An 18,569-nucleotide genomic window follows, 5' to 3' on the forward strand; every position below is an offset into this window, starting at 1 on the left:
TTTTCATTCTCTTGATTCGATTGTACATGTTTTCGCAGATTTGGCTTGCGGAACGGCTTAGACTTTTGGAAGCTCCTGCCGATCCTAAACATTATCGCCCTATAGCCTTGGGTAACCGAAAATACTTACACCAAGGCCAGGACGAGGCCGAATGGACCTCCTTTTTTACTTATGGCATTTGTTCTATTTAGTGGGTGGTACCATGGTGGGATTTGACTACTATGACAGGGGGTTCTGATGTATCGGTTTATGTCTCTTTGTTGGGGCTATCTCGTCCCATTTATATTTTCCCTTACCGAGTCATGCGTCAATATGGTTTAAGGCAGACTATCCCCTTTTCTGATACGGTACCACCTAAGGTAGCGGCCTTTTTACAAACACGGGTCCTAGCGTGGGCTAAGTATTATGATGGTCTCCCGCGTTAGGCCATAGCTACAAATGGCTTTGTGGGTCTTTCTGAAAACTACAAGTTGTGGATGAGCTCCGATGATAAAGATGTGAGGACCGAGGCTCGAAATGGGGAGCCGGCTGAGCTTTTGATACCTCGTATTCGTGTTAAGTATGAGGGTCCTGATTCTGCCAAACCTCGTACCTATAGTATTAAGACTGTGAAAGCTCGTCCTGATCGAAAGCGAAAGGAAGTTCCTCCCCGTTCCAGTTTCAGGCCTAAAAAGATGCCTAACATGAAGGGGCCTGCTGTTGTTAAAAGAAATGCAAGCTCTCGCGGAGATCGTCGCCGGAACAATGTATGGGTTTGGAAGGCTCAGCCGCCTGTAGAAACAGTGGCTAGTCTAGTTGATGATAATAATCCTTCTCCCACCATTGTTTGTGCCCTTGAGGCTGAGCGGGCTATAACTGAGAATGTTTCTGAAGCCTTGGCATCTTTGGAAGTTAGTGTCCAGGAGCCAGTTCTTATTGAGATTGACATTGGGGCAGCGCAGAAGACTTTGGGGGTGGATCCTGCGAACATTGCCCTCTACAAGACTTTATTTGATGATCCGGAAGAACTAGAGTAGTGTAGTTCTTGCTAGGGTGTAGGTGCCCTCTATTTATTTCAGTTGTGTTTGTTTTTATTCCTAGCACTTTGTTTGCCTTCTTATTATTTCTCAATAAAGGCATATTTTTATTTTTCATTTTCATTTATTTTTGTTTCTCCTCTTTTTATGTATTTTATATGTCTAACACTTTTTGCACAAAGAATATTCGTTTTTTTTTATTGGACCGAATCCTTGGTAAGGATTGCCTACGTATCTTGTCAGAATCAGGTCGCGCGTAGTTCTAGCTTTAGAATAAGTTCTAGTATGCCGGATTTCGGTAGATATGCCCTGAGGTGGAAACATATTACTTAATCGGTCAAATGAGTGAAGTATTATCATTATTTTCGTCTGCCGTTTTTTTTTTTTTTTTTTTTTTGCCTTAAGTCGCGTAAAATATGAAATTCGAGATTCGACTAATTTGTATGGCTATATTCTTGGTTGGTAAGCCTATTTGGATACGTACTGTACCCCCCAAGTGTTCGTTATTTTTCCGTTGTGTGCGGATAAAATAACGAGCACTTCTGAAAAGAAAATTTTTGTCAGGTAGAGAGTTTCAACGCCCAGGCTGGGGCGTCAGAAATTTCGGCGCCAGCCCTGGGCGCTGAAAATGACTTGGGCGATCAATTTTTGACGCTTTGCTTCACATGTTCTTGCATTTATTTCTTTTTTTTTGTGCCTTGATATTTTGCTCGTATTTAAAGCCAATTTTGAGGCTACTTTGGAGGCTTTTTTGACTGTTAGGGTGAAATGCCTTTTTGTCCGATCAATTTTTTCTATTCGTGACTCGAAACAGTTTTGAAAATGGGGTTAGGGTGCGGAAGTTATGAAGATCTTTGTGTAGGCTTTTGAGGTGGGTTGAAGTGTGTGTTGTTAGTGAAGGGTATGATGGAATCTATGTTTTATGAATCTGTTTTTTTTGGTAAAATTTGCATTGTTTTGGATTTTGATTTCCTTTGATTCTGGGTTGCATGGATTGACTCTTATGATGACACTGGTTTGGCTTTTTAGGTTTTGGGGATATGAATGGGATAGTGTGGTTTATTTTGTGGGTTTTGGGAATTGGTTCCCATGGCACTATTTCAAAACAGAGTGGGCTTTGTTTGTTGGGCCTGGAGTGGGCTGCCTCTTTATTTTTGTATTTTGCAAGTACATTTGGTGTTTATTTAGTGTTAGAATAAAATTTTTAGGAGAAATATTACGCCTTTATTGATTCGGAAAGTAAGGAAAATACACTGAAATAAAACTGGCCCATATTCTAAGGGGCCTTAGGAGCATCTAAAGTCTCTATTTTTTTTTTATCAATCTAAAGAACTACTAGGCGCTTTTTACTAATGGTGCTCTATGTGGCTCAAGCCTGGGGTTTAGTCTCATAAAACTTCGGTCCTTCACCGGTACTCATCTTGAATTCCATTCCTTTTGCATTGACCCACTGATATGTCTTCACCCATCCGTTCTCAACCTCTTCTAGTGTTGATGCAGGAGAGGTTAACCGGGTTGGATCGAAACCTTCATCTTGTAAAGCTAGGGTAGTCATCACAGTCTCGTTCTCCATAGGCCTCGATTCGTTAAACAATGTCCATAGAGCCTGGTTGTCCAATATTTCAGCTGTTTTAGTCTTGGTGAGGTGGGGTGCCTCATCCAAGGTGTGGCAGTCATGGAAAATTTCAAATCCGGGTTTTAGCAAGCCATCCTGAACGAAGGGTTCAGGGAAATCACATAAAAGGGTGTTCTTCTCCTTCCCGAACGAACATCCCGTTAAGGGTCCTTTGATACGGGGGAAGGAGGGTGGTTTGTTTGGCTTTGTTAAGGCGTAGCCTAGACAGGCGGTCAGCAATATCTTCCTCCGTTGGTTCATATCCTAAGCCAAAGGGAGTAGATTTGTCGGGAAAAGGATGGAATGTGTATTCCTTCTTCCTTATGCCCAATGGGGTTCCTGGGAAATAACCTTGAGCTAACAGCATTCTAGGGATGACTCGGGATACATGCGGGTCTAGGAATGTTGGATCATAATCTTCGATGAACTGGATTGCTTCTTCCATTTGAAACCCATAAAGGTCGTCTGCAGTTTCGGCCGTTCCAACCATAGTACAACTGACGTCGAGGGGAGGGGCGCGGATTTCTAGTATTACCCCGATATGGTTAAGTTTAACCATTTGGTGCAAGGTAGAAGCCACACCTCCTAAGTCATGGAGCCAAGGTCGCCCCAAGAGGAGGTTGAAAGTGGGCTTGATATCGATTATTTGAAACTCCGTGGTGCGTGCCACAGGCCCGGTTTGTATGGTAAGGTTGATTTTTCCCAATACAGGCCTTCGGGAGTTATCATAAGCTCGTACCCCTTGCGTGGAGGTTTGGAAGTCATCGTTTCCTAGCCCCAAGCAATGGGCGGTTCGCAATGGGCAGACATTAACCGCCGAACCGTTATCTACGAGCACTAGAGGGATGTTTTGTCCTTTGCATCCAACCACTAGAAAAAGGGCTTTATTGTGAGCACCCCCCTCTTTGGGCAAGTCTTTGTCAGTGAAAACTATGGCCTTTTCTCCAGCATCTCTCGTGACATGGCTAACCAATGAGTCAGGTGTGATATATGTAGGTACTGAGATGAGGTTAAGCAAGCGAATAAGCTTTTCGCGATGTTCCTTTGAAGTGCACATGAGATCCCAGATGGTAATCTTGGCCTTGGTTCTTTTTAGTTGTTTCAGGAGAGGATTTTCAATGACTTCTGCGACGGTGGCGTGCCGTCCATTCTCAGGAGTTTGCCTAACCGGGATGTCGTCCATAGGAGGTGGGTGAATATCCGGTTGGTATATTCTTCCGGATCGGGTGAGGTTGTCGACCTCGGGCTCCTGAGGGGTGGTGTCAATGAGAGCATACCCGGGCCAAGTTTCAGTGAAGAGGTCCTGGCCCGACACTTGAGATAGGTAAATATCTTCAGCATCATCATTCCACACACCGCACACTTCTCTCTCGATTCGATCCATAGGGACCACAGCGAGTGGTGCACCTTGAGGTGTAATATACACCGTGGGGTCGAAATTCTCTGGTTGGTCGAGAGAGATGTGACAAGAGCCGAGTGGGCTCTTGTTGTTGTTGGGTTTGCCAACGTTAGGTAGAGGTATCACTTCATCCTCTATCATGTCCTGGATCATATGTTTTAGATTCCAGCAGTTTTCAGTGTCATGCCCATTTCCTTGATGGAATTTGCAGTAAGTACCTTCGACCCAATATTTGCTTTTGACAGGAGGGTCACGGGTGGGGCCTATAGGTCTCAAGTTTCCTTGATTGGTTAGTCTTTCAAAGGCTTGTACCAAAGTCGACCCGAGTGGGGCAAACTTTCGGTCTCGGACCCATCTTCCAGGGCTTCTTCGGGCGGGAGTCTCTTCTACCGCATGTGTTACCCCGATTATAGGTGTTGTTTTTATATGTGGGTTTTCTTTGTATGGTTTTTGAGAGGTCGTCCTCGATCTTTATTCCCACATCATAAACTCTTTTGAAAGTGTCAAGTCCCAGGTACCTAAGGTGTTGTCTGTAAGCCGGGTCCAGGTTGTCAATGAATTTTTGGACCAATTCTGTTTCGGGAGGCCTATTGATTAGCTGGGCCGCCTGGTCCCTCCATCTAGCAAAGTAGGTCGTGAAACCCTCATTTTTCTTTTGGAAAAGAACTTCCAGCTCGCGCATGGTGACCTGGAAATCCATGTTCGACGAGTATTGCTTGATGAAGACATTGACAAAGTCTTCCCAAGTGGGGAAGAGCTTAGGGTCCTGGTGATAGTACCATTTGAGCGGCACAGGTTCCAAGGACAAAGGAAAGGCACGCCTTTCAAGTTCATGGCATTCACAAAGCTCAGTAGATGATCACGGGGGTTATTCGTGGCCTTGAACTTTGGTAAGTCAGATGAACTAAACTTTTCTGGTAGTTTGCCAGGAAAAGGTTCAGGATCGAGGGAGAAGTATTTGCTCCCCATGGTTTGCTGTAGGACCATTTTTTCAATCCTCTTCTCGTTATCGAGGTCATTTTTGGCTTGCGCAGCCGCTAAAGCTTCATTTTCCATTTTCAGTTGGCCCATGAGTCGGGTCATTTGAGCCATCTGCTCTTGCAAATCTTCGATGGACATGTTTGAAGGTGCGAATCGAGGTTGGGGAAGCGGAGATCCTTGAAACGAGGGATGACGGACGGAGCTTGGAGTCACTAAACCTGACGTTGGCGATGTATCTTCGAGACGCACTAACCGTTGATTCCCTGATCGGCACCAAGTGGCAGGACCAGTCCTAGGCATAAGATAAGCTAAAGTTTAGGTTCCCAAAGTTTCAAGCATTACTTAGTGTAGACTTCGACTCTCTAAATTGGTTTTTCACTCTTTTCTTGTCGGTACACTTTTTTGGTTTTTTTTTATTTATTTTGGTCATTCTTTGGATTTTCGAAACACTTGCCCGTGTGACATTCATAGTTATTAGCATGTTCGGTTTTGGTGCCGAGCATTGTCGTCGTAGGAGGCCTAACAATGACACAAAGAGTTATTAATTTTTTTTCACGAGTCGCTTTTGAAATCGAGTGCTTTTCTTACGCCTTCGTAGCAATTCTTTTTACGGACATTTTTTGTGCTACGTATTTTCCGTTCGCGCGGGCACCGAGGCTGCTGCGCCTGACCAGAAGGCCAAGCAGCAACTTCAGCGCCCAGCGAGGGGCGTGAGAAATTCTGGCGCCCAGCCAGGGGCGTTGAAAATGCGTCCCTGGCTGGTTCTCGTTTTCTGTCTTCTGTTTATGCGACTTCGGTTTGCGTGCTTACCTAATAACGTCCTTAACGCGTAGCAGCGTTTGTGGGATTCGTTACAGGCCATCCTGAACGACAATGAGAAAAACTGACAAAACCCGGTTATCGTGACATAAAGGGAGTGCAATTATGTTTGACCACGACGGCCGTAGGTTCCCTTGTGATCCCTGGTGTGGGGATCTCTCAACATACACCCGCAAGGTAGAGATTGAGGGTTCGGGGGACTGTAACTACCGAGAGGAGTACTCGCTCGTCGATAACTCCATAGGCAGGATATCCTTACTAGCTCAGCATAAATAATTGAAGGGACATGCGTTAACTATTAAACTAATCTGAGTTTATTTTAGCAATATGCAACATATAATACTAGATCGATCGCGATTATCTGATTGAAGTAGCATTAAGGGACCTAGCATGATAATCCAATTTCCCGAAAATATTATATTTGTTAGACGTGATAGAACAATCAGATTAAATCACCGAGAAGAGAAAGCAATTACGACGTGATAGAACAACAGTTCATAAAAAGGGCGAGGAAAGCAATTAAATCATCGAGAAGGGACACATTACGACGCACCCTTGAGAGGTGCGTCACGGTTCTCAGAAAACTAACCGCTTTGACTTTGCTATTTCTCCTTTTTATTTAACGAATCTCAATTATGGGACAGGATACGTTCTGTTCGATTTATGGATCGATTGCGACAGAACGCGTGAACAATTTCGCAGCGTGAGGCTTAGGCTAAGGGTTGGAGTCAATACTCAGCATATAATTGTGTGTTGTGTGTGTTCTTTTCACGTCGAATTTGGGGCTGTATTTATAGGGAAGAGTTCGTGGAAAGATAGAATTGCAGAGTTCTAATCCACAAAGAATTAGGAAAAAACACGTACCCAGGTATTTTCAGCGCCCAGAGCCAGGCGTTGAAAATAAGGTCTGGGCTGTTTTCTTAGTCAGATTCGGATTCCTGAAATCCGTAGTGTTTGAGACTTTAATCGAGTCTTCTAGTGCGTATCAATTTCATGACGGAATGCGTCTGGGCCCATTACGAACTCTAGGCTCGTTAGGATTTTAATTAATACGTAACTCTTATTTCCGAATCATATTAGGAATAGGATTCTCGCAGTTTTCTATCTCATTTAGGATTTATGTCGGAATGCAACACCTAATTCTGACAGGATTCTATCTTTTATGACTTGCCACTTTTAGAAGCTACCCTTTACGGCAGTTACTACTTTTAGCAGGTTTCTATAAATAGCAGGTTTCGGGCGAAATGAAAAGGGGAATTGAGATTCGTTATTTTATAGGAGATGCGTTGTCAAGTGGAGATTTATGTTTTCATCATCGAACCTTTCCCTTTCGGGAATGGGGAAAAAAGTAGGTGTCTACACCTGGCCCTTGCGATGGGCCTTACGTCTCGCAAGCTCGTTCGTCGAGCGTTCGCACGTCGCGCTTCCGATTCGTTTTCCGATTCCGGAATTCATTTCCGATTCGAACAAATATTTACGTTTAAGTTAATATTTCCGATTCCTGAATTTATTTCTGATTCCGACAATATTTCCGATTCCAGTAATATTCCGTTTCCGGCAATATTTCCGATTCCGGTAATATTTCTATTTCCAATAATAACGAACCATGTTTCCGTTTCGACAACATCTACGACTTGGATAATATTTATATTTTCCTCATGATCCATATTTCCGTTTCCGGCAATATTATCATTTTCGTAGCATTCTATATTTTGCCTTTTGACGATTTCAGCTCCCACTGGAGCCGAGATCCGTCGTTTCCGAATCTTCATAAATGTAGTATTTAATGAATAATATATTCACTTATATACTTGATCTGTTCACGTACTATTTGTGTGACCCTACGGGTTCAGTCAAGAGTAAGTTGTGGATTAATATTATTAATTCCACTTGAACTGAAGCGGCCTCTAGCTACGCATTCAGCTCACTTGATCTCTCTGAATTTATTAACTTGTTTAATTAATACTGAACCGCATTTATTAGACTTAGCATTGAATTCATACTTGGACCAAGGACATTATTTTCTTCACGAGCAACTTGTAGATGAAAAATAATGCGCAATTCCGCGAACTCGAGGAGATGGAAATTGCTTTTTTAGAAGTTTCATGTTCTCATACTTGGTACCCTCTAGCTATTGACTTATAGGTTGGATATTTGGATGGCATACCAGCATGACGAAATAGTGTTGCACAAGATGGTTTTGATCGATGTTTCAAGGAGTGCATGATGGTTGGATATAACAGGGGAATTGTGAGGGGTGTTACTAGGTAATGGACCCAAGGATAGCATGTGACAAAGCCATGAAACTGCTTGGTCACTTTGAGTTGGCAATGACTAGCGTATTGACTTTATGCTTGAATTGGTTGCTGATAAACTTCAGGTGACTAGTAAGCATTTCTTCCCAACTTATAGGCATGTTGTAAATTTTATTAGTGGATGTTGGAGTGAATTATCGGCTTCTTTTCTCTTCATTCTCAATTAATTTGTTCTTAATTCTTTATTAAAAGCATTGTTTGTTTTATTTCAGCAAAATATCCGAAAATTATGTCATAACATTGTTATTTCTTTAAGTTCACATATGGTTATTCACATATTACTCGGATTATGTATTTTTCCCTTTTAAAATTCTTGTAAGATAAAACAAAAGAATTAAGAAATTTTTGTGTTATTTGTTAATATTGATGATTTGATCTTGATTTTACAGCATGCTTGCTTAAGAGGATCAAATATATTTTTTATATTCGCACACATTGCGTACATATAAGACTAGTATGTTTTAAATAAAACCTAGTGAGTGTGAGGGGGTCGAAAAAGCACGAGGCTAATGCGTGACCTCTTCCCTCGTGGGCGTGACGTTGTCAGATCAAGTGTAATTGGATTTCCCGTGAGTTTACACCCAATCGACTAGTAATATAGGAGTCGCCATTCAGTTTTTTAACGACAATGAGAAAAACTGACAAAACCCGGTTATCGTGACATAAAGGGAGTGCCATTATGTTCGACCACGACGGCCATAGGTTCCCTTGTGATCCCTGGTGTAGGGATCGCTCAACGTACACCCGTAGGGCAGAGATTGAGAGTTCGGGGGACTGTAACTACCGAGAGGAGTGCTCATCGATAATACTCCAGAGGCAGGTTATCCTTACTAGCTCAGCATAAATAATTGAAGGGACATGCGTTAAACTATTAAACTATTCTGAATTAATTTTAACAATATGCAACACATAATACTAAATCGATCGTGATTATCTTATTTAGATTGATTTAAGGTACCTAGCATGATAATTCAATTGTCCAGGGTATTATCTTATTAGGCGTGATAGATCAATCAAATTAATAGTTTGACAATTTTATAAAAGGGTGATAAAAGCGATTAAATCATATGAGGGACACATTACAACGCACCCTTGAGAGGTGCGTTGTGGTTCTCAGAAAACTAACCACTTGGCTTTGCTATTTCTCCTTTTATTTAACGAATCTCGGGTTTCCAAGCAATGTTCCAGTATTTAGGCTTAATTCATCGAGCTACAAGGGGCAGGGTGCGTTCTGTTCGACTTCTGGGTCGATTGCGACAGAACGTTGGATTAATTTCGCAGCGTGAGGCTTAGGCTTAAGGCCGGCTAGAATCAATACTCAGATTATGGAATTGTGTGTTTTTCACGTCGGTTTTAGGCTGTAATTATAGGAAAAGAGTGCGTGGAAAGATAGATTTTAAGATACGAATCCAAAAAGAATCCGGAGATAAAACGGCCCCAGGCACTTTCAGCGCCCAAGGCTGGGCGCCGAAGATCGATTTCGGCGCCCAGATCCAGGCGTTGAAAATGGGATCTGGGCCGAGTTCTTTGTCAGATTTGGACTCTTAGAATACGGAGCTTTTGAGATTTATCAGAGTCTTTTGCTGCGTATTAACTTATGACGGAATGCGTCTGGGCCCGTTACGAACTCTAGGTTCGTTAGGAATTTAATTAATACGTAACAATTATTTTCGAATTATACTTGGAATGCAAATTCTATCTCTTTTAGGATTTACGTTGGAGTGCAAAACCTAATTCTGACAGGTTTCTATCTTTTATGACTTTGCCACTTTTAACAACTACCTTTTAAGGCAGTTACTATTCTTAGCAGGTTTCTATAAATAGTAGCTTTGGCTGAAAATGAAAGGGTGATTGAGATTCGTTATTTTATAGGAGATGCGTTGCCAAGTGGAGATTTATGTTCTCATCATCGAACCTTCCCTTTCGGGAATGGGAACAAAAGTAGGTGTCTACAGTTAGCCCCCACTTTGACTGAGTCTCGAGATGAGACGATGGTCAAAGTACTAGACGGAGTACATCATACAAGCCATGGTGTATGTGTTGTTTTGCGAGGGTCTCACGAGCCCCCGAGTGATAACATTTGACTTAAGGGTCATCACTTGAAGTGTTAACACATTCCTCACGCGTCATTAGAATTTGTCAACTGATAGTGTAGAAACTCCCTCACTTTGTCATTGGAAGCATCTAAAGATGTTTTCGAAATCAAAGCTATAAAGTATAACTAGGCCTGGCCAAGCCCAATCACGAGGTAAAACGTTTTAAAGATTCTCATTTTCAGGGTTAGCTAAACGAGAGAACCCCCTTGTTTTTATAGGACGTAAAACGAAGGAAAATCCAGCACATCGCTCTTTTTTGGAAAAAAAACGGAAAACGGATCCTTTGATTTTGGAAAAGGGAAACCATCCTTTGATTTTTGGAAAAGGGAAACCATCCTTTGATTTTTGGAAAAGGGAAACCATGAGAAGTTATCGCTGCAGTGACTAAGGACCTGCGCGGTTAGTGGCCCAGACCCCACCCGCTGAAGGTGGGCAAGCCTGTCCGCTAAGGGTGGACGCCCCGTCCGATAGAAGTGGACGAATCTGTTTTGATGTTTTCAAAATAAGGACCTACGCGGTTTGTGACGTAGACCCCGCCCGCTGGAGGTGGGCGAGCCTGTCCGCTGAGGGTGGACGCCCCGTCCGATAGAAGTGGACGAATCTGTTTTGATGTTTTGAAATTAAGGACCTACGCGGTTTGTGACGTAGACCCCGCCGGCTGAAGATGGCGAGCCTGTTTTGTTTTTGAAGAATTTATTGTCTTTTCATTTTCGAAAACTGAGGACCTGCGCGGTTAGTGACGCAGACCCCGCCCGCTGAAGGTGAGCGAACCTGAATTCGTCTTTTCGATTTGGGACGACTCGCGTGGTTCGTGGCGCGATCTTGCCCGATCGAGGTGGGCAAGTCCCTATTTCATTTGTTCTTGTAATTTCTTTTGAGAATTTCTTTTTTATTCATTATTGTAAGAGCCAATTCTTTCGAGGGATGCTCGGATTTAGTTGCAACCTGAATGTGGGTTGGCAACGTGTCTAAACGGATCATCGTTTCGTGGTCGTCTGCCCTTCGTGGTTTTGAACAAGTCTTTATGGCTCATAGGATGTATGTCACCGTTTAGAACTGGCCTAGTTATGCCATTACTTGGATCCTTGTGAAATGACCGGTGGGACCACATGTGAATGTTAATGGAGACCTTTTGCTTTGAGGTCGAGTTCATTTTTGAATTTGTCCAAGCACGGGACGTAGCTGGGAAACGTTGTTTCAACTTGCATCCCTTTGCATATTTTATTTCTCTCGAGCCCCCAAGCATTTGTACTTGGTGGTCGTTCTTTGCCAAGAGACGTGCGTATTTTATAACGTCCTTAATCGTGTTTGGGACCGTGCTCGTATGTGCGAGCGATCTTCGTAGTGGTATGCTACTTTGATGAAGTCGTGGAGTGCGACTTCATTTTCTGGGCAACAAAGTTTTGCTTCATTTTTCAATAAATAATACATCTAACTTACTTCGGCCCGGATTGATCTTTTTGACAAATAAACGCTTTTTAATTTGAGAAACCAACGACTTGATTTTTTGTTTTTGTGTTTCGAAGAATGACCTTGATTTTTATTTTTTCTATATTGCCTTGAAAAATGTACACATATTTTTTCTTGAGATGAGTCTAAGTTTCGACAAGCTTTAACATTTATTTTCACTATTTGGGCTCTAAAGGTGCTTTGGGCTTGATCTTGATTACAGCTGGGCCTCGTGTCTACTAACACGGTTTTAAGTCCTTTCCTGCTCCGCGTTTTGAAGGACCCGGGCCTTGGGCTACATTTCCGGCGCCCCTGGCCAGGCGTTAAAGATTTGGGCGCCCAGCCTTGGGCGCTGGAAATGCTATTTTGGCAGTTTTTTTTTTTTTTGTTCTGGATTTTTTAACGCGTTTCCGAATGGGTCTAGGATGTCAGTTGATGCTTTCGTGTATATATAGGGGTTAAGTACGTCTTTCTTTTTCACCACTCTCAATCGTCCTCTCTTTTATAATTGTTTAGCTTTTATTCTTCCCTGCTCTTGCCATGTCGATTCCTCCCTTCTCCCTCCAACGAGTTGTTAGGCGCTGGCTAAGAGCCCTTAATCCCACAGAAAAGGCTTTGTTGAAAGGATACCACTTAGAGACATTCTTAGGCTTACAACAAATTAATATCGATTATAATTTTCTGTATGCGGCCCTGAACTTTTGGGATTCTGATCACCATGTTTTTGTCTTTTGGGGCAATGAAGTATGCCCTTTTCCAGATGAATTTGCTGCGATCCTTGGTTATCCTACCAATGCTACTCCTGCTACCCCTGGCACTGCTGAAGAGGGTAAAACAACTATAGGGGCTTTCCTAGGACTAGATACTAACATGCTTGCTGAGATCGTTGTGGGTGATAAGGTTAATTTAGCAAAGCTTGTAAAACATCACTTTAGACCTAGTAAAAATATGACCGAACAGAAATTGAATATTCGAGCACTTGTATTCTGCTTGTTGAACCACTATTTACTGTCGAATAACAATGGCGATTTCGGTGACATAAGGTTGATCCCCTTGATCGGTCAGATGGAGATTTGTTATTCCATTATGCCGTTGGTTGTTGCCGAGACCTTACTGAGCGCGGATGAGTTAAAAAAGGATGCCAAGTCTGAAATTTTTAAGGGGAGCCCCCTATTGCTGCAGGTAATCGATCGTTTATTCGCACATATTTTTTATTCTTTTCTTTTTTCGTTTACCTCGACAGCCCCCTGCCTGGAGCTGATTTTCAGCGCCCAGAGCTGGGCGTCAGAATTTCTGGCACCTGGTCCTGGGCGTTGAAAGTGCGTCCCAGGCAGGACTTTCGCTTACTATTATTTTTCTGATCGTACCCGTGTTTTGCAGATTTGGCTCATGGAACGACTTAGGCTTTTAGAAGCTCCTGCCGATCCTAAACATTATCGCCCTATAACCTTGGGTAACCGAAAGTATTTGCACCAAGGCCAGGATGAGGCCGAGTGGGCCTCCTATTTCACTCATGGCATATGCTCTATTAAGTGGGTGGTACCGTGGTGGGGTTTTGATGGAAATATGTCCTTTACCCAAGGTGCATTAAGTCTAATACCAAGGTTCAGATTAATTGCGAACAATTAATTCAGTGAGATCAAGTGATCGGAACAGCTAGCTGGAGCAATGCTTCCGATCAGTGAGTTCTAATGGATATTGAACTCACAACTTACTCTTGACTGAACCTACAAGGTCACACCAATGACACGTAACAGATCACCGGATTAAATGAATCGGAAATTCATTTAATAGCTTTTCGGGATATAAGTTGGAAACGTATTATACAATACGACCTTGCGTCGGAATCGTATATCGTATCGCGAATATTCGTAAGCTAGGCTAGACGAATAAATCGTATCGTACGACGGTGATTCGTCGTATACGAAACGATAAATAATATATCGGAAATATATTTAATCGCGAATACGAGGAGCGGCCCACGAGCCGAGTGCACGAAGCACTCGAGGCCCATGGGCGCGCACACGACTAGGCTAGCAAGCAAAGCAACGCAGCAGCAGCGAGGCCCTGGTGGCGCGGAGCTGTGCGCGTGCATGCGGGCCGAGACCACGACACGGCAACAGCGTGGCCCACGGCCCACTGGTTGTGCGTGTCCGTGTGTTTTGGCTTGCGGGCTTCCTAGCCGGCCTTGCCTCTTGGCTTGGTCGGTTAGTAGGGTTATGTAAATAACCTTACAACCTATTTTCCAACTTAGTACAATCATAACACAATACACACAACCCTAGGAGAAAACAGAGAACCCTAATTCTCTCTGTGCCTCCATAGTGTGTTCATCCCAAAAGGCAAAGTATCTTGATCAATTGTCTAAGCTACGATAATCAAGACGGATCTGATCGTGTCGGTGAACCAAGTAGAGGAACGACAAGTGGAGTTCTTTGTTCGTGTTCGTTGACAGATTATTGTGGAAAACACGCTTCGAATGTAAGTTTGCTTAATCTGTGCTTTATACATGTTTCCTGGCTTTGGGGATTGTTCCGCACATGTTATTATGTTTAATTGTATTCCCCTACAGTGGTATCATGAGCCTTATGTATTCAAAGCATGAATTAGCCTGATTATTATTGTTTTTGCATCTGTCGAAAATTTGGAATTTTTGTTGATTTTTCGGAATTTTTACGAATTATTGGATGAATTGCGTAATAATCAGGTCCGAAATAAAAAATGTTCGTTTTTTCGAGTTTTAAAACCCTAATTTGATTGAAAAAGATTTTCTAAGATCAACTCGTGCGAAAGGAATTGCAAAAACAGGCCTCGAAGTATCGTTTTTTGGGCGTTTTTGTTAATTTTTCATTAAAAATTAAAAGTGTCGGACAGTAATTCAATTAAAAGGTCGACCTAAACTACTCGGAATTTCTTGAAATTTTGACACAATGTTTCTGGTTACATGCTTGATCTATGGTAAAAATTTCAGATTTTTTCGATAAGTATAAACCCTAATTTTTCCTTTCCCCAATTCGTAAAATTTGAAACCCTAATTGAATTTTAATTAATTTTGGTATAATAATTCGGTTAATTGGGAAAGGGGATATAATTTCATGGGTCAGTGGCTAATTTTAAAAATTATTGGATTAAAATTTTGAATGGTTTCGTTAATTTTAATCGCACTTAAACCAAATTATTAAAAATCTGAAATTTAATTGTTTATGAAAAATTTAAAGCTTCGAATTTTATTCATTAAAAGTTCAAACTTTAAATGTTGATTCGTTCTTTCTTAAAAGTTTGAATATTTTTAGCCTTTCATTTAATAATTTTACGAAATTCGATTGTCGTTAAAGTTTATTGAATCGTTACAAATCGTTGTTTTTCGAAAATAAAAATCGTAACTTTTTGAAAAATAAAATTAATGCAAGTTCGTGAAATTAAATATAATTTTAATTAAGTTGGTCCGTATCACGAACCAAAGGCACGAACGTGAGCATGGTGGACGTATGGCTCGTCGAGCCATGCGGAGCCATTGTGCTTGACCGAGCCGCATGCGACACGGGCAGCAGCAGGTACGCTGCGTGCCTCGTGCGCGCTGGGCGAGGGAAGGGGTAGGCGGCATTGCTTGCGGGGCTGCGACGAAGCAAGGCGCGAGCCATGCGACGTCCAGCACACACACGCCGCACAACACGCACACAGGGGCAGCATAGCTGCGGGGACGCGATGCACGCGCGGGGCTGGGGGTGTGCGAGCCTTGCTCGTGCGCTCTTGGGCCTCACGCAAGGCATGGGGCTGGGCGCAAGCCTAGCCCGACTACGTAATCGGACGTTTTTCGTTGAAAATTGTTTATTTCGTTGGGCTTCGTATATTTTCATTAATTTGGGGTAACGGGATATTTAATTTAATATTTTATTTGCTTGGGCCGGGCCGCGAGTTTTAATTTAATATTTCATAATTAATTATCCGGAATAATTATTGGTTTGAGTGGGAGCCACTAAATGAAATTAAAAGTGAAATAATTAATTTTAATTATTTTCGTAGGTCGCATTATTTTAATTAAATTCAATTTTAATTAGAATAAAGTCTAAGGATTAATAATTTGGAAATTGATTAATCTTTAAGGACGCGTTTATGTGAACGTGAATTTTAATTAATTCACGTAAATACTTGCATATTAACATGGGCCATTCGTTTTAGCATACGAATGGGTGAATGCATAGAATATATATTTTATGTAATGCAGGTACTCCAAGTGACTAGTATGGCCAATTTAGGATAGTTAAATACGGTTTGCGTACCTTTCTATCTTTGAATGTAAAGTTTTAAATATGGTCTGCGTACCATGGAAATTTTGATGTAATTTATTATTTTCAAGTATTTCTAAGTTTAGAACTTTAAGTTAGCATTTGAACGAAGATTCAAGGCGATGCCAAGCTAACAAGGAGGTGATGAAGATTGGATGCTTCAAGACAAGAAGTTTTGGGCCATACTAGATCACCATTTCTTTATGAAATTTAATATATATATATATATATATATATATATATATATATATATATATATATATATATATATATATATTATGCGTGAATGTATGAATGTATGTATGCTTTGCATGAACAGGTTGTTTCCTATGAATCGATTAGTTCTAAGTTCACTAGATAATCGAACCAACATAGAAACAACTAGGTCCAAGTAATATTGAGTTTAAAAATTGCCTTCCAAATCAACACTTACAAAAACCTAGGGATCTAAGATAGTAGGTTTACGCTAAAGCGAGGTGCTATTTTAGTTGACTTAGGTGGTAAGGCGTCCTAAAGGAGCACGTTGATTGTGGTTACAACTCAAACAACAATGGCATTAAGTTGTGGCAATGGAATAAATTATGGCATTAATTTATTAACCAAGAGTAATTTGGAGATTACTAGCAATAGGTTTTGCTTACCTAAAACCTTAAACTACTTAAGACATGCTAAAGTTCCTTAAGGATTTAGGACTTTTGGGGTCTTGGAATCGTTTCATTCATTTTGGACCATGTTTTTGCTTTTGCATGAATGAAATGTTTTAATAGCTTTAATGATTGCATGTTTTGCTTTTATTTCAAAGTTATTGAATTGTATGAATGGTTATTTATTGCAAATTCTTTTCGATTGTAGTAATCAAAATGGCCGCAAACAATAACACCTTCAATCTGCGTTCAATTCTCGACAAGGAGAAGTTGAATGGCAACAATTTCCTTCACTGGCAAAGGAACTTACAAATAGTTCTTATGCATGAGGAAAAAGAATATGTCCTTGAGGAAAAGTTACCGGAAGAGGCTGGGCCGGAGGTAACTCAAGCTGCCCTTAATCGTTGGATTCAGGCAAACAGGGATGTCAAATGTGTGATGCTTGCATCCATGAGTCCTGAACTTCAGAAAACGTTCATTAACTCGGATGCTTACCAAATCATCTCGGAGTTGAAGAACATGTTTCAGGACCAAGCCAGAATCGAAAGATTCGAGATTCAGAGGTTGATCCTTGAGACTAAGCTCAAGAAAGGAGAACAAGTGAGCCCACATGTTCTTAAAATGATTGGACTCTTTGAGAACATGAGAGCTCTAGATTCTGACGTCTCAAATGAAATGGCTATTGACATCATTCTCCATTCGCTTCATAATGTCTATGATCAGTTCAAGTTGAATTACAACATGAACAGCATGGAGAAATCTCTTACTGAGCTTCACGGTATGCTGAAAACCGCTGAAAAGACGCTCAAGCAAGAGAATAAGCACGATATGCTTATGGTGCGTAAGGGAAAGAACTTCAAGAAATCAGGCAAGAATAAGGGCAAGAAGGGTAAGGGAAAGGCTTTGCCCTCAACCAAGTCCAACGGCGCCAGTTCTGGTAAACAGAAAAGGGTGACTCGTTCTCCTGCCCACTCTGAATGCTTCTACTGCAAGAAGAAGGGGCATTGGAAGAGGGATTGCTTGAAGAAGAAGGAAGATGAGAAGAACGGGAACGTTGCTTCTATTTCAGGTATATATGTTATACATTGTAATCTTGCAAATTCTACTTCTAGGGTATTAGATACTGGTTGTGGCTCACACTTATGTTCCAATTCACAAGGACTAAGGAGAAGTAGAAGGCTTGATAAAGGCGAGATGGATCTACGCGTGGGAAATGGAGCACGGATTGCTGCATTAACCGTAGGATCTTATTTTATTTCTTTGCCTAGTGGGTTTGTTTTGGAACTAGAAAACTGTTACTACGTTCCTAGTATCACCAGAAACATTATTTCCGTTTCAAGTTTGGATTCTAAAGGTTTTAGTTTTCAATTTAAAGACAATAGTTGTTCTTTTTCTTTGAATGGAATGTTTTATGGTTCAGCACAACAAGAAAACGGTCTTTATGTGCTAGATACGAGCAAACACATTTATAACATAAATACCAAAAAGGCTAAAACTGGTGATTCGGATCTCACATTTCTGTGGCATTGTCGATTAGGCCATATAAACATAAAGCGCATGGAATTACTTCAAAGGAAAGGAATTCTAAAATCATTCGACTTAGAGAAGATTGATCAATGCGAATCTTGTTTACTTGGCAAAATGACAAAGCAACCTTTCTCAAAGGTGGGAGAAAGGGCAAACGAACTACTAGGGCTAATACATACGGACGTATGTGGGCCTATGAGTACGAAAGCTAGAGTTGAGTTCAGCTATTTCATAACGTTTACGGACGACTTCAGTAGATATGGCTATATTTACTTAATGAAGCACAAGTCTGAATCGTTTGAGAAATTCAGAGAATTTCAAAATGAAGTAGAGAATCAACATGGCAAGAAAATCAAAGCTCTAAGATCGGATCGAGGAGGTGAATATCTTAGCCACGAGTTTGATGACCATCTAAAAGAATG

The sequence above is a fragment of the Spinacia oleracea genome, chromosome 4 (assembly GCF_020520425.1).
Source record: "Spinacia oleracea cultivar Varoflay chromosome 4, BTI_SOV_V1, whole genome shotgun sequence".
Lineage (NCBI taxonomy): Eukaryota > Viridiplantae > Streptophyta > Magnoliopsida > Caryophyllales > Amaranthaceae > Spinacia > Spinacia oleracea.